The sequence below is a fragment of the Trachypithecus francoisi genome, unplaced genomic scaffold, assembly GCF_009764315.1.
Source record: "Trachypithecus francoisi isolate TF-2019V2 unplaced genomic scaffold, Tfra_2.0 Lachesis_group14, whole genome shotgun sequence".
In the NCBI taxonomy this organism is placed as follows: domain Eukaryota; kingdom Metazoa; phylum Chordata; class Mammalia; order Primates; family Cercopithecidae; genus Trachypithecus; species Trachypithecus francoisi.
The window spans coordinates 62,303,757-62,319,236 of NW_022681459.1; the positions used below are offsets into that span (position 1 = coordinate 62,303,757).

General features: G+C 38.7%; 1 protein-coding gene and 1 pseudogene across 2 annotated transcripts in view; one reads left to right on the plus strand and one right to left on the minus strand.

Moving 5' to 3' along the window:
• ENTHD1 (ENTH domain containing 1) overlaps window positions 1-15,480 on the plus strand; it is a 152,084-nt gene that overhangs the window by 129,828 nt on the left and 6,776 nt on the right. The gene's annotated exons all lie outside the window — the stretch shown is intronic.
• Window positions 13,643-14,735, minus strand: LOC117096734 (annotated as a pseudogene).

Genomic DNA, 15,480 nt, shown 5'->3' on the forward strand with positions numbered 1-15,480 from the left:
CTTTAAATACAAAGACATAAATTGATTGAAAGTAAAACAAATAAAAATATGTACTATGCAAGCAGCATAATAAAGTGGGAATGGCTATATTAATGCTAGACAAAATTGACTTCAACCAAGGATTATTACTAAATGAGGACATTTCATATTGATATATAGGCCAATACATTAGGGATATATAGCAACTAAAAGTGTATATGCACATAGGCTCAAAATAAAGGGATGGAGGAAGATCTACAAAGCAAATGGAAAACAAAAAAATACAGGGGTTGCAACCCTAGTCTCTGATAAAACAGACTTTAAACCAACAAAGATCAAAAGAGACAAGGTGATTACATAATGGTAAAGGGATCAATTCAACAACAAAAGCTAACTATCCTAAATATATATGCACTCAATACTGGAACACCCAGATTCATAAAGCAAGTCCTTAGAGACTTACAAAGAGACTTAGACTCCCACACAATAATAATGGGAGACTTTAACACCCCACTGTCAACATTAGACAGATCAACGAGACAGAAAGTTAACGAGGATGTCCAGGAATTGAACTCAGCTCTGCACCAAGCGGACCTAATAGACATCTACAGAATTCTCCACCCCAAATCAACAGAATATACATTTTTCTCAGCACCACATCGCACTTATTCCAAAATTGACCACATAGTTGGAAGTAAAGCACTCCTCAGCAAATGTAAAAGAACAGAAATTATAACAAACTGTCTCTCAGACCACAGTGCAATCAAACTAGAACTCAGGATTAAGAAACTCAAAACCACTCAACTACATGGAAACTGAACAACCTGCTCCTAAATGACTACTGGGTACATAACGAAATGAAGGCAGAAATAAAGATGTTCTTTGAAACCAATGAGAACAAAGATACAACATATCAGAATCTCTGGGACACATTTAAAGCAGTATGTAGAGGGAAATTTATAGCACTAAATGCGCACAATAGAAAGCAGAAAAGATCTAAAATTGACACGCTAACATCACAATTAAAAGAACTAGAGAAGCAAGAGCAAACACATTCAAAAGCTAGCAGAAGGCAAGAAATAACTAAGATCAGAGCAGAACTGAAGGAGATAGAGACACAAAAAACCCTTCAAAAAAATCAGTGAATTCAGGAGCTGGTTTTTTGAAAATATCAACAAAATTGATAGACCACTAGCAAGACTAATAAAGAAGAAAAGAGAGAAGAATCAAATAGATGCAATAAAAAATAATAAAGGGGATATCACCACTGACCCCACAGAAATACAAACTACCATCAAAGAATACTATAAATACCTCTACACAGATAAACTAGAAAACCTAGAAGAAATGGATAAATTCCTGGACACATAGACTCTCCCAAAACTAACCCAGGAAGAAGTTGAATCCATGAATAGACCAATAACAGGCTCTGAAATTGAGGCAATAATTAATAGCCTACCAACCCACAAAAGTCCAGGACCAGACGGATTCACAGCCAAATTCTACCAGAGGTACAAGGAGGAGCTGGTACCATTCCTTCTGAAACCATTCCAATCAATAGAAAAAGAGGGAATCCTCCCTAACTCATTTTATGAGGCCAACATCATCCTAATACCAAAGCCTGGCAGAGACACACACAAAAAAGAGAATTTTAGATCAATATCCCTGATGAACATCGATGCAAAAATCCTCAATAAAGTACTGGCAAACCGAATCCAGTAGCACATCAAAAAGCTTATCCACCATGATCAAGTGGGCTTCATCCCTGGGATGCAAGGCTGGTTCGACATATGCAAATCAATAAACATAATCCAGCATATAAACAGAACCAAAGACAAAAACCACATGATTATCTCAATAGATGCAGAAAAGGCCTTTGACAAAATTCAACAGCCCTTCATGCTAAAAACTCTCAATAAATTCGGTATTGATGGAACATATCTCAAAATGATAAGAGCTATTTATGACAAACCCACAGCCAATATCATACTGAATGGGCAAAAACTAGAAGCATTCCCTTTGAAAACTCGCACAAGACAGGGATGCCCTCTCTCAACACTCCTATTCAACATAGTGTCGGAAGTTCTGGCCAGGGCAATCAAGCAGGAGAAAGAAATAAAGGGTATTCAATTAGGAAAAGAGGAAGTCAAATCGTCCCTGTTTGCAGATGACATGAGTGTATGTTTAGAAAACCCCATCGTCTCAGTTCAAAATCTCCTTAAGCTGATAAGCAACTTCAGCAAAGTCTCAGGATACAAAATCAATGTGCAAAAATCACAAACATTCTTATATACCAATAACAGACAAACAGAGAGCCAAATCATGAGTGAACTCCCATTCACAATTGCTTCAAAGAGAATAAAATACCTAGGAATCTAATTTACAAAGGATGTGAAGGACCTCTTCAAGGAGAACTACAAACCACTGCTCAGTGAAATAAAAGAGGACACAAACAAATGGAAGAACATTCCATGCTCATGGATAAGAAGAATCAATATCGTGAAAATGGCCATACTGCCCAAGGTAATTTATAGATTCAATGCCATCCCCATTAAGCTACCAATGACTTGCTTCACAGAATTGGAAAAAACTACTTTAAAGTTCATATGGAAGCAAAAAAGAGCCCACATTGCCAAGACAATCCTAAGTCAAAAGAACAAAGCTGGAGGCATCATGCTACCTGACTTTAAACTATACTACAAGGCTACAGTAACCAAAATAGCATGGTACTGGTACCAAAACAGAGATGTAGACCAATGGAACAGAACAGAGCCTTCAGAAATAATAGCACACATCTACAACCATCTGAACTTTGACAAACCTGACAAAAACAAGCAATGGGGAAAGGATTCCCTATTTAATAAATGGTGCTGGGAAAACTGGCTAGCCATATGTAGAAAGCTGAAACTGGATCCTTTCCTTACACCTTATACAAAAATTAATTCAAGATGGATTAGAGACTTAAATATTTCTAAAACCATAAAAACCCTAGAAGAAAACCTAGGCAAAACCGTTCAGGACATAGGCATGGGCAAAAGACTTCATGTCTAAAACACCAGAAGCAATGGCAACAAAAGTCATAATTGATAAATGGGATCTAATTAAACTAAAGAGCTTCTGCACAGCAAAAGAAGCTACCATCAGAGTGAACAGGCAACCTACAGAATGGAAGAAAATTTTTTGCAATCCACTCATCTGACAAAGGGCTAATATCCAGAACCTACAAAGAACTCAAACAAATTTACAAGAAAAAAAACAACCCCATGAAAAAGTGGGCGAAGGATATGAACAGACACTTCTCAAAAGAAGACATTTATGCAGCCAACAGACACATGAAAAAATGCTCATCATCACTCACCATCAGAGAAATGCAAATCAAAACCACAACAAGATACCATCTCACACCAGTTAAATGGCAATCATTAAAAGTCAGGAAACAATAGGTGCTGAAGAGGATGTGGAGAAATAGGAACACTTTTACACTGTTGGTGGGACTGTAAACTAGTTCAACCATTGTAGAAGACAGTGTGGCGATTCCTCAAGGATCTAGAACTAGAAATACCATTTGACCCAGCCATCCCATTACTGGGTATATACCCAAAGGATTATAAATCATGCTGCTACAAAGACACATGCACATGTATGTTTATTGCGGCACTATTCACAATAGCAAAACTTGGAACCAACCCAAATGTCCATCAATGACAGACTGGATTAAGAAAATGTGGCACATATACACCATGGAATACTATGCAACCATAAAAAAGGATGAGTTCATTCCTTTGTAGGGACATGAATGCAGCTGGAAATCATCATTCTCAGCAAACTATCACAAGAACAGAAAACCAAACACAGCATGTTCTCACTCATAGGCAGGAATTGAACGAGAACACTTGGACACAGGAAGGGGAACATCACACACCGGGGCCTGTCGTGGGGTGTGGGGAAGGGGGAGGGATAGCATTAGGAGAGATACCTAATGTAAATGACGAGTTAATGGGTGCAGCACACCAATATGGCACAGGGAGAAATTACACAAATCCGCAGTTTTAATTTGAGATTTTACTATTCTCAGCAATTGATAGAACTAGGCATAAAAATCCATGAGTATGTAGAAAGTATGAATAACTATTCAAAAACTTTAACTTACTTGAAATCTCTAAATCATGACATCCAACCACTGCAGAATACATTATTTTTCTTTTTTTAACATTCTTTTTCAAGTGCAAAAGGAACATTCACCAAGAAAGAACACATACTGCATCATTAAAAACAAGAAGTATTTTGAAATAAAGTGTGGTATGAAAACAAAAAGTAACAATAAATTTTAAAAGACTGAAATCTTAAAAAGTATGGTCTCTGGCCACAGTAGAATTAAATTAGAAATTGATAACAATGAAATACATAAAAGAACCCCAAATATTTGGAAATTTAGCAATATGCTTCTAAATAATCTATGAGTTAAAGAAGAAATCTGAAGAGAAACAAGAAAATATTTCAAACAATGATAATGAAAATCAAAAAATGTGAGATGCATCAAAACTAGTAGGAAATTGCTAGAGGGAAAATTATAGCTTGAAGTGCTTATATGAGAAAGGAAGAATGCCTTAAAAATCAGTGTTAGAAGGTTCTAACTTAAGATGCTTGGAAAAAAGGAACAAATTAAACCTAAAGTCAGTAAAAGGAAGTAAACAACAAAAATAGGAATAAATGAAATAAAAACAGATTAAAGGTGACTCTTTAAAAAGGTTAAAATTTGGGCCGGGCGCGGTGGCTCAAGCCTGTAATCCCAGCACTTTGGGAGGCCGAGACGGGTGGATCACGAGGTCAGGAGATCGAGACCATCCTGGCTAACACGGTGAAACCCCGTCTCTACTAAAAAATACAAAAAAAAAACTAGCCGGGCGAGGTGGCGGGCGCCTGTAGTCCCAGCTACTCGGGAGGCTGAGGTAGGAGAATAGCGTGAACCTGGGAGGCGGAGCTTACAGTGAGCTGAGATCCAGCCACTGCACTCCAGCCTGGGTGACAGAGCGAGACTCCGTCTCAAAAAAAAAAAAAAAAAGTTAAAATTTATAAACCCCTATTAAGACTGATTAAAAAAAGATAATTACAAATTACCAATTCTAAGAATTAAAGATAGTATATAACTAAAAAACCTATAGATACCAAAAGATTATGAGAGAGTATTTTGAACAACGTTATGGCAATAGATTTGATGCCTTAGTTGAAATGGATAAGACAGCTGGCTAAAACTGACCTGAGAAGACCTTTGTGTTTGTCAAATAAGCTGGGGAAAAAAGATGTATAGATACAGATACACACACACACACACACACACCACACACACACACACACACACACACATTATCAAAAACACACCACAGAGCAAACCTCAGTTCCCTATAGTCTTACTAGTGAATTCTAAGAAAGAAGTAATGATAATCATATGCCAATTTTTTCAGAAAGTAGAAGAGGAAGGACTACCCAACTCATTTTATGAAGCTAGCATAATCTAATGCCAAAATCTGACAAAGACATTACAAGAAAAATAAATTATAGACCAATATTCCTCAAAAATTTACACAAATGTAGAAATCCTTAATCCTTAATAAAATATTAGCAAATCAAATCCAGCAACATAGAAAAAGAATAACACATCATGACCAAGTGGGATTTTTCCCAGAATTATAAGGTTGGTTTGACATTTGAAAATATGTAACTGTGAACTACCATATTAACAGAATAAGATGGAAATGACAAAATTATCTTGATTCATGCAGAAAAGCATTTGGCAAAATTAGACACTCATTTACAATCTTTAAAAAATTTAAGCAAACTATGAATAAGAGGGAACTTCCCTCAAGCTGATAAAGGGTATATATTTTTAAAGGGTAGACTTTTTAGGCCAGATGTGGTGGCTCACACCTGTAATCCCAGCACCTTGGGAAGCCAAGGCAGGAGGATCAGTTGAGGCCAGGAGTTTAAGATCAGACTGGTCAACATAGCAAGACCCTGTCTCCACAAAAAATTTAAAACATTAGCCAGGCATGGTGGCATGCGCATGTAATCTCAGCTTTTCAGGAGGCTGAGGTAGGAAGGTCACTTGAGCCCAAGAGTTTGAGACTGCAGCGAGCTATAATTGCCCCACTGCACCCCAGCCTGGGCAACAGAGCAAAACCCCCATCTCCAAAATAAATAAATAAATGTTTTTTTAAAAGCCCTAATATGTACTGCTGACATAATTAATGATGAAAGACTGAATGCTTTACCACGCAATCAGCAACAAAGAAAGGATGGCTGCTGCCACTGTTTTTATTCAACATTGTATTAGTGGTCCTAGGCAGTGCAGTTAGGCCAGAAAAAGAAATGAAAGGAATAGGTATTGGAAAGGAAGAAATAAAATGTTTTTATTCGAAGATGATATGATTATCTGTGTGGAAGATCTCAAAGAGTTTATCAAACAGGCTACTAGACCTACTAGGCGAGTTTAGCAAGATTTCAGGATACAAAGTTAGCATAAAAAATGTATTGTCCCAATCTGGACAACTGTTATTAGTCTGTTTTCACACTGCTATAAATAACCAAGACTAGGTAATTTATAAAGGAAAGAAGTTTAGTTGACTCACAGTTCCTCATGGCTGGGGAGGCCTCAGGAAACTTAGAATCACGGTGGAAGGAGAAGCAGGCACCTTTTTCACAAGGTGGTAGGAGAGAGAGTACATGAAGGAGGAACTGCCAAACACTTATAAAACCATCAGATCTCGTGAGAATTCACTCACTATCATGAGAACAGCAGGGGAAACCACCCCATGACCCAATCACCTCCCTCCCTTGACACGTGGGTATTACAATTCAAGATGAGATTTGGGTGGGGACACAGAGTCAAACCATATCATCAGCATAGGGAGACCCTGTCCCTATTTTTTAAATTTTTAATTTTTTTTTGAGATGGAGTTTCACTTTGTCACCCAAGCTGGAGTGCAGTGGGGTGATCTTGGCTCACTGCAAACTCAACCTCCTGGGTTCAAATGATTCTCCTGCCTCAGCCTCCTGAGTAGCTAGGATTACAGGCGCATGCCACCATGCCCAGCTAATTTTTGCATTTTTAGTAGAGATGGGGGTTTCGCCATGTTGACCAGGCTGGTCTTGAACTCCTGACCTCAAGGGATCCACCCACCTCAGCCTCCCAAAGTGTTGAGATTGGAAGCATGGGCCACTGCACCTGGCCGAAAATTTTGTAATTTTTAAATTTATTTAGCCTGGCATGGTGGCGCACACCCTGTGGTCCCAGCTCCTTGGGAGGCTGAGGTGGGAGGATCGCTTGAGCCCTGGAGGTCAACACTGTGGTGAGCTATGATTGCACCACTGCACTCCAGCCTGGGCAACAGAGTGAGACCCTATCTCAAAAAAAAAAACAACAGTAAGAATAATAAATAAATAATTAGAAATTAAAACAGTATCATTTATAGTAGCATTTTAAAAAAATACTTAACAAAAGACATACTGTAAGACCTCTGCAGTAAAAACTATGAAACATTTCTGAGAGCAATTAAAGACCTAAATAAATTGAGAAGATACCCAGTGTTCATGGGCTGGAAGACTCAGTATTGTTAAGATGTAATTTTTCTCCAAATAGCTCTGCAGATTCAATGCAGTCCCAGAAGGTTTTTTTTTTTTTTTTTTGTAGAAATTGACAAGCTGAATCTTACATTTAAATGGAAATGCAAAGTGTCTAGAGTAGCCAAAACAATTCTGAAAGCAAAAGAACAAAGTTGGAAGACTCTTACTACCTAATTTCAATTCTTATCCTAAAGCTATAGTAATCAGAATAGTGTGATATTGTCTCTATAGTACATATATTTTTGTATTGTTTTTATCGATACTTTGAAGCTTTTATAAATGTTGGAATATTGAGCCTCTGATTGAAATTTCTTGAACATCAACTAAGGTGATTGGTTGAATAACAGAATAATATTTTCCTCCAATCATTGCTATTGTACTTAACTTGCTTATGTAATTGCTTATTAAATTCTTAATTATAACATTTTAACACTGATTTGTAAAAATATATGTGTGACCAGGCACCATGGCTCACGCCTGTAATCTCAGCACTTTGGGAGGCCAAGGCAGGAGTATCACTTGAAGTCAGGAGTTCAAGACCAGCCTGGCCAACATTAGCCAGGCATGGTGACACGCCTGTAATCCCAGCTACTCAGGAGGCTAAGGCAGGAGAATCCCTTGAACCTGGGAGAGGTTGCAGTGAGCCCACATCACGCCACTACACTCCATCCTGGACGACGGAGCAAGACTCTGTCTGAAAAAATACGTGTGTGTGTGACATTGATAGGTTTAACAACATTTGACAAATTCTTAATAGGGTGAAATATGGTATTTCTCTATTGATAAATTAAGGCCAAATTATTTCAGAATTGGTCAGAACATGGCTTGGCTCCATGACTGAGGGCCATGAAAGTTGGCCCTCTGAGGGCAATTTGAAAGTTGCCTAGTTCCTCAGAAGAGGCAGCATGAGCCTGATAGGAGAGGATGGCAAAGCTCCCAGTCCTAGAGGGAGATTGGAGAATAAATCAAATGTCCCTTTAAACCTCACCATAAATTCAACCTAGGCTCCTCCTTGGATGAATAGCATAGTTGCTGATAGCACAGGCTTTGGAGTGAGACTGCCTGGGATCATAATCCCAGCCCAACCACTAAATGTGCAACCTTCGGCTAGACACCTGACCTCTTGCAGGTCAGTATCTTCATCTATAGAACAAAGACAATGATGGAACTACCACATTGAGATACTCTGGGGATTTAATAAATTTACAAATGCAAAGTGTGTAGAGTGGGACCTGGTGATAAGTGTAATATAAAATTTGCTATTATTATTCAAGCGTACATATTTTTAATTCCACCTTTAGAACTGTAGAACCTCAGTCCCGTCCTAACCCTCAAAATCCTCTCTAATTATTTCCAAAATTACCCAGGAGTTTCTCATTTTATGCTTAGGAACAAGTAAATGCCTATCCTTCCAGAAAGGGCATTCCAAGCAAGGGAATGGTACAGAGTTGTAACCAAGCAGAGATTCTGGGGAGCTCCAGTTCTCCATCAAGCCGCTGGAGTGGTTTGATCACTAGTACTCCCCAACTTAAACAGTGGACTGACCAGCATGTTTGTAAAGCCCTGGGAAGCCTAGCTTCTGCCTCTCTAACCAGCCCGATATTTTCTCAATTTGTCAGATAAACCATCTTGCTTCACCATGGTTGTTCCCTCTGACCAGAACACTCCCGGCCCACCCCTTCCCCTAGTTGGCTGCTACTCATCCTTCAGAGGTCAGCTCAAACATCACTTCTTTAAGATTTCCTGACCTCCTAGGGTATTTCAAATCCCCCTGACTCTATGCTATCTTAGTACCCTATAATTATCCTCATCACACTGTCATTCTAGTTGACTGCATATGTACTAAGTTATTTAATGTACTAATATTTCTTCCCAACTGAAATGTCATCTTCATGAGAGAAGAGACCATGTCTGCCCTGTTTGTTACTGCATTCCCAGCAGCAAACACAGTAGCTTGCACATAGTCAGTATTCAATATTTTATAAGTGAACCAAAGGCAGCTTAGTAAAGCAGACGTGGAAAGTGTGTATGAAGAAACGGTAGAGGAAAACACTGGAAAATTAAGCCAGACAGATGATAGGAGCTATGTGTGCCAGGTTAAGAAATCTGGACTTTAATTTGAAGACAGTGCTGGTCACTAAAAGTCTTAAGCTAGGCTAATGACCTTGTTTTAGGAATGCAAAATGCTGATCTGGCTGGTGAAACTGGAGGTGAGGAACACTTCAAAGGCTGTTGTAGGAAACCAGGTGAGAGGTGTTAGACAACAGAGGGTAAGGTAGAGGGAGATAGCCAGGAGCCTTAGGTGGATCACGATCTGAGAGAGGTGAACTAGAGTCAAGAATCCAGAAAGAAACTCACCCCATCTGGTGGGCCTGTAAGGAAGGAGGAGAAAGGATGTGTCAGATGTGAGGGAAGGGTTTGTTGTTACTGCCTGTTATTTTTAATAAATAAGATGTATTGAGCCTTTGTGTGCCACACACTGTGAGTAATGGCCTCAGTTTCTTCTCATCAGAGGTCATCTGCCAAGCCTGAGGGATGTGGAGTGGTATAGGAACCACGAAGAGAATGCTTAGGTTTAGAACAGACACTATAGAGAATGGAAGAAGGAGCTGGTAAGACGCTGGGAGAGCGTGATTGGTGCCACCCTAGTGTGCAGAGGCCTGTGGTTTACTCCAGTGGAACTGAGTAGCCTGGGCACAGGAATGAAAATGGTGGATAGTTAAATCACAATAGAATTGGGGCAGTAGGTGGCAAGCTACAGCCTCTGGGCCCAGTCTGGCTCACTGCCGGTTTGGTAAATAAAGTTTTATTAGAATACAACCATGCTAATTTGCTGTTTTTGTGCTGCAACAGGCAGAGCTGAATAGTTGTCACAGAGACTATATGTCCCACAAAGCTCAAAATATTTGCTATCTGGTCCTTTCAAAAATGATTTGCTGACCCCTGGATTACAAGTTAGCAGGTAAGGCAGAATACATGGCAGCAAGGGAGTGGTAAGAAAGTGGTTGAAGAGATGGAGAATGGGGATCTAGACTGGTTAAGAAAGGAGGCAAAGCCAGGCAGGCATTGATAGAGTAGGAGAAAATAAGAGGATTTTCTTTGCATCTGTTCTCTTAGTGAAACCAAAGTACCAATATGTTAAAAGGAATGGGAGAGCTGGAAGTAAGCGAGAAGAAAAGTAATTTTGGAAAACAGGTTTCAGAGGGGGGCAGTCCTGAGTGATGACATGTTCTAGGGACTACTCAGAGGAATGGCTGAAGGTCATTGTGGTGAGGAATTCAAGAAACAGTGAGGCCAGGATGGATGACTAGTCTCCATGGATGGCGTCACTCAGGGTGATGGAGAATAGAGAAGATAGTGTCTGTGTTCCAGTTTTGTTTTAAGAAGTATTTGTTTATATGAAGGGTCCAGGTCTGGCATTATAACCTCTTTGGAGATAATGAGTTAGGAAAATTAAAAAATTCTTGCACGCTCATATTTTAGTGGATCTCAGCTATCAGGAAAGTGAAGGCAGCCGCCTAGTACACCTTAATATTTGTACCAAATGAGAGGGATGTATTTGCTGCGGCAACCTCATTTGATCTTGATACCAAGAACAGGTAACTCTGTTCTTGGAACAGCTCATTTCTCCCCCTCAGTTTAAATTTTAAGTTATTTATCTGTAGCTCAAACTATTCTTTCAAGTTATTAGATACTTGATCATGTACACAAAAAAGCAGGGAGGAAGCTAGTAGATTCTTAGAAGCTAGAAATGGTGGCAGACAGCCTTCATTATATTCTCATAAGCCACAGTTATAGTAAGTGTGTTCAACTACACTGGTCTTGGCTTTCTAATTTTTTTGGAGGAAAAAAATACACTTTCTCATATTGGATAGTGGTAGGCATTGTCACTGCCTTCATCCTTTTTTCCTATCCAATCGGCTTTGTTTTTTTTTTACCATGGTCTTCACTAGTAGTTGTTCTAGATAACCTGTTTTTCAGTCCACCTTTGCTAGTGAAAGAAATCAAACTTGACACACAGACACACACACACAAGACCCATTAGCTATGCACTTTTCCTTTTTGTCTGTAAAAGGCTTCAGAGCCAGAAATTGAAGAAAATGGTAGAAAACAGTTCTGCAAGTGTCTTGGCAAACCCTGAGTTACTGGTCAGGCTGACTCAGAAGCACTGTGCAGAGTAGAGTTGAAGGCAGCCTTCATCATCCCTGCAGGGAGGCAGCCCCAGCAACTGTTGTAGTATACATCTCCTGCCTCCTGTTTCACAGGCAAAAAAACCACACCTATTTGATTTTCAAAACTTATACTTTATACTTTATAGGTAAGTGAGAAAACTCATCTTTATTCCAATTTTCCCAATAAAAATTTAGCATAAGCAATTAAGAGGTTTCCTAAATCTATTATTTTATGTAGCATATTTATAATGATATTAAATTTCCAAATGTTACACTTTTTAAAAAATTGATATCTAGGCCAGGCGCGGTGGCTCAAGCCTGTAATCCCAGCACTTTGGGAGGCAGAGACGGGCGGATCACGAGGTCAGGAGATGGAGACCATCCTGGCTAACACGGTGAAACCCTGTCTCTACTAAAAAAAAAAAATACAAAAAAACTAGCCGGGCGAGGTGGCGGGCGCCTGTAGTCCCAGCTACTCGGGAGGCTGAGGCAGGAGAATGGCATAAACCCGGGAGGCGGAGCTTGCAGTGAGCTGAGATCCGGCCACTGCACTCCAGACTGGGCGACAGAGCAAGACTCCGTCTCAAAAAAAAAAAAAAAAATTGAAATCCAATTAATATGCCATAAAATGCATCCTTTTAAAATGTATGATTTAGTAGCTTTTAGTATATTCTCAGAGTTGTGAAATCATCACCACTAATTCAGAAACACTTTCATCACCCGATAAAAGTCCTACACTCATTAGCAGTCACTCCCCATTCTTTCTTCCCTCTAATTCCCATCAACCACAGATCTTGTTGTCTCTATGTATTTGCCTAAACATTTCATATAAATGAAATCATGCAATATGTGGCCTTTTGTGTCTGGCTCATTTCACTTAGCCTAATATTTTCAAGATTCATCCATGTTGTAACATATATCAGTACTTCATTGCTTTTTATGGCTAATTCCATTGTAATGAAATATATATATAGATATAAATATAGATATAGCTATATAGATAGAAAAATATAGTATATTGTATACCAAAACGTATAGTGTATAGTATATAGTATACCAAAAAGTATATTTCTCTCTATATATAGAAGAGAGAGAGATCTCTATAGAAGAGAGAGAAATAAAGCTTTCTCTCTTCTATAGAGAGACAGAAATAGATATACTTTTTGCTATTACAAATAATTCTGCTACAAACATTTGTGTAAAATGTTACATTTTTATTTTTTAAGGCTCGTTTATTATACACTCTACAAAAGAACAGAGTATAAATGTAGTAAAGAACAAAGGAAACAAAAATGGCAGGCATTCACATTTACATAGCAAGTATGGACAAAACTTGTCAAGATTCTTTAAATACTTCTACTTTTAACATTTAACAGTCAAAATCAGTTTCTACAAATAATTTATTATCTCAGCAAGAAGTTTTAGAAGACTCAACCTATGTGATTCAAACTATGACTATCTTAATGAAAAAAGTTTAATGTTACCCTCTTTGAAAATCTCCAAATTGCTGGAAGCCAAGTAAAGCAGATCGGTACCAATTTTTAATAGATTCAAAGACTTTTAATTCTATTACTTCTTAGGAAGTCATAATTGCTTAGAGAAATTATCCAAAGTATGTATTCATCTTTCAATGATATTAACATGCAAGAAAAAAATATCGGGTACATCTAATTATCATCAGTAGCCAGTTAATTGCTGGATCTTCCAAGAACAGGGACAAGTCTTCTTAAAAGGAGTCAAGGCTTTTCAGACCTCTCCACTAATATATTGCAGTACGTAGACTTTGTTTAACTTCGTTTTACAGAAGAGAAGATCCTTTGAAGTGTAGTGGAAGACAGGCTGACATATTTCTGTGGTCTCTCCTAAGTGTATCAGCTTTTGTTGCTGATTCCTTGGTCAACAGCCTTTGTGCTTATCAGTTCTTCCTTAGTTCACCGTCCTTCTGACTGAGAAATGTGATGTCCAAACGTTGAAGTTTCTGGGCAAGAAAATGGAGAAGGCTCCTAAGATCTACTTTCTTTCTCAAATGAATCATCTTTGTGAAATGCAAATTTCTGCTTAAGTGCATGAGACGTTCAAGACACCGGATCCCCATATGAATTCTTTCTTTTCCTCTTATGAATGGGTCTGCCACCAGGTGACTATTCAGTTGCACAGAGCTTCACTTTATTTATGTCCTCTAGAACATCCAACATGTTTAGAACATCTTTATTTCTGTGGCTTTTGGAATGATGACTATACTAGCACCTGGGTGCTGTTTGTTCATTTCAGTAGCTGGATTATCTGAGTCACAAATATTATTAGATCCTAGTTGGTATGGGAAGAAAACATGGAAGCTAGAGAGAAGAAAACTGAGGAGGAAGTGGTAGTGGAGGAGGAGAAGAAAGCATTGAACTTGGAAACTGATTTTTATTATGTTAAGGCTCATTATACATTCTACAAAGGAACAGAGTATAAATGTAGTAAAGAACAAATATATATGTGCAACTCCCCACTCAGCTGAACAGCCCCTGATGATGGCATTTGTCCCAAACTAATGGGCCCATCATTCAAGCCAAAGGAACTAGAAATTGTACTGTTTTTCAGTTCCTGCATTTCCACAATTGCAGCAATCTGAGAGTGAAGAAAAGTTAGCTCATCTTCAAGGGCACCTATTTTTTTTTTAATTGCAGCTTCATTTACAAACAGATCATTTTTCACTGGTTTGTTATGTTTTAGAGCAGATGACAGTGGATCCCAAACTAGTTGCAAAGGATGGACATGTTCCATTTTCTCTTCATTTTTCCATATACTATTTTGAAATCTGAGAAAACTGGCTTCCTCAACATTTGCCACACACAAAATATCAGCAAAAGATGGAACAATAGATCCAGAATTATCAGAGTCTACAGAGTTCAAGAATTGGATCAACTCAAAATTGTGCCTTCAACAAGGTTCTAACAGAAGCATTTTCTCAATAATATGAACAGTATTTCCAGTTGATCCATAGTCTTTATTTTCCCAAATCAGCAAAACCTGATCTATAGGAATGCCAGAATATTCACAATGAGAGACACTGATGAAGCAAATACAGAAGCCAATCCAAGGAAGCATTGTCAGTTTCTTGGTACCTTTCTCTGAAGCTGGCCTTCTGGCAACTACCAGAATGGCAAGTGGAGGGCATTATGAATCCTGTCTCAGAATCCTCCATTGAAGAGACACTGATCCTGGTCCAGGACTACGCACACCTCGACCTGGTGTCTGCTCACACACCTTGGATTGCAGGCCACAGTCAGTAACGATGACCTTACTGAGCGGTGTGAGATCAACCTGGTGCCCAGCCCCAGAACCCCTTGCTCAGCCAGGGTAACTCCCTAGGAGGCATGGTTGCCTCCTCCTGTTCCCAGCCAGCCTATCACTGGTCCCAAGGACAGGACCATTCAGTGTTACATTTTTAACCATAAAACAAAATCAGAATATTTTAATTTGTATGTAGTTAACTTGACAGACATTGTATATCAGCTAGGGAAACTGAAAGAGGTGAATTGGAGAATGACAAAAACTTCTCTGTTTTACAGCGAACTATTTAAAGTGTTTAGTTGACCAAAGACCTTCTGCTTACAGAAAGATTTATATCTCTAGCTCATAAGAGTTTTTAATTATTTCTAGAAATTTATTTTTGCAGCACATTTCTAAATGCTTTTAAAATGGAAAGTGTTAATATCACGAT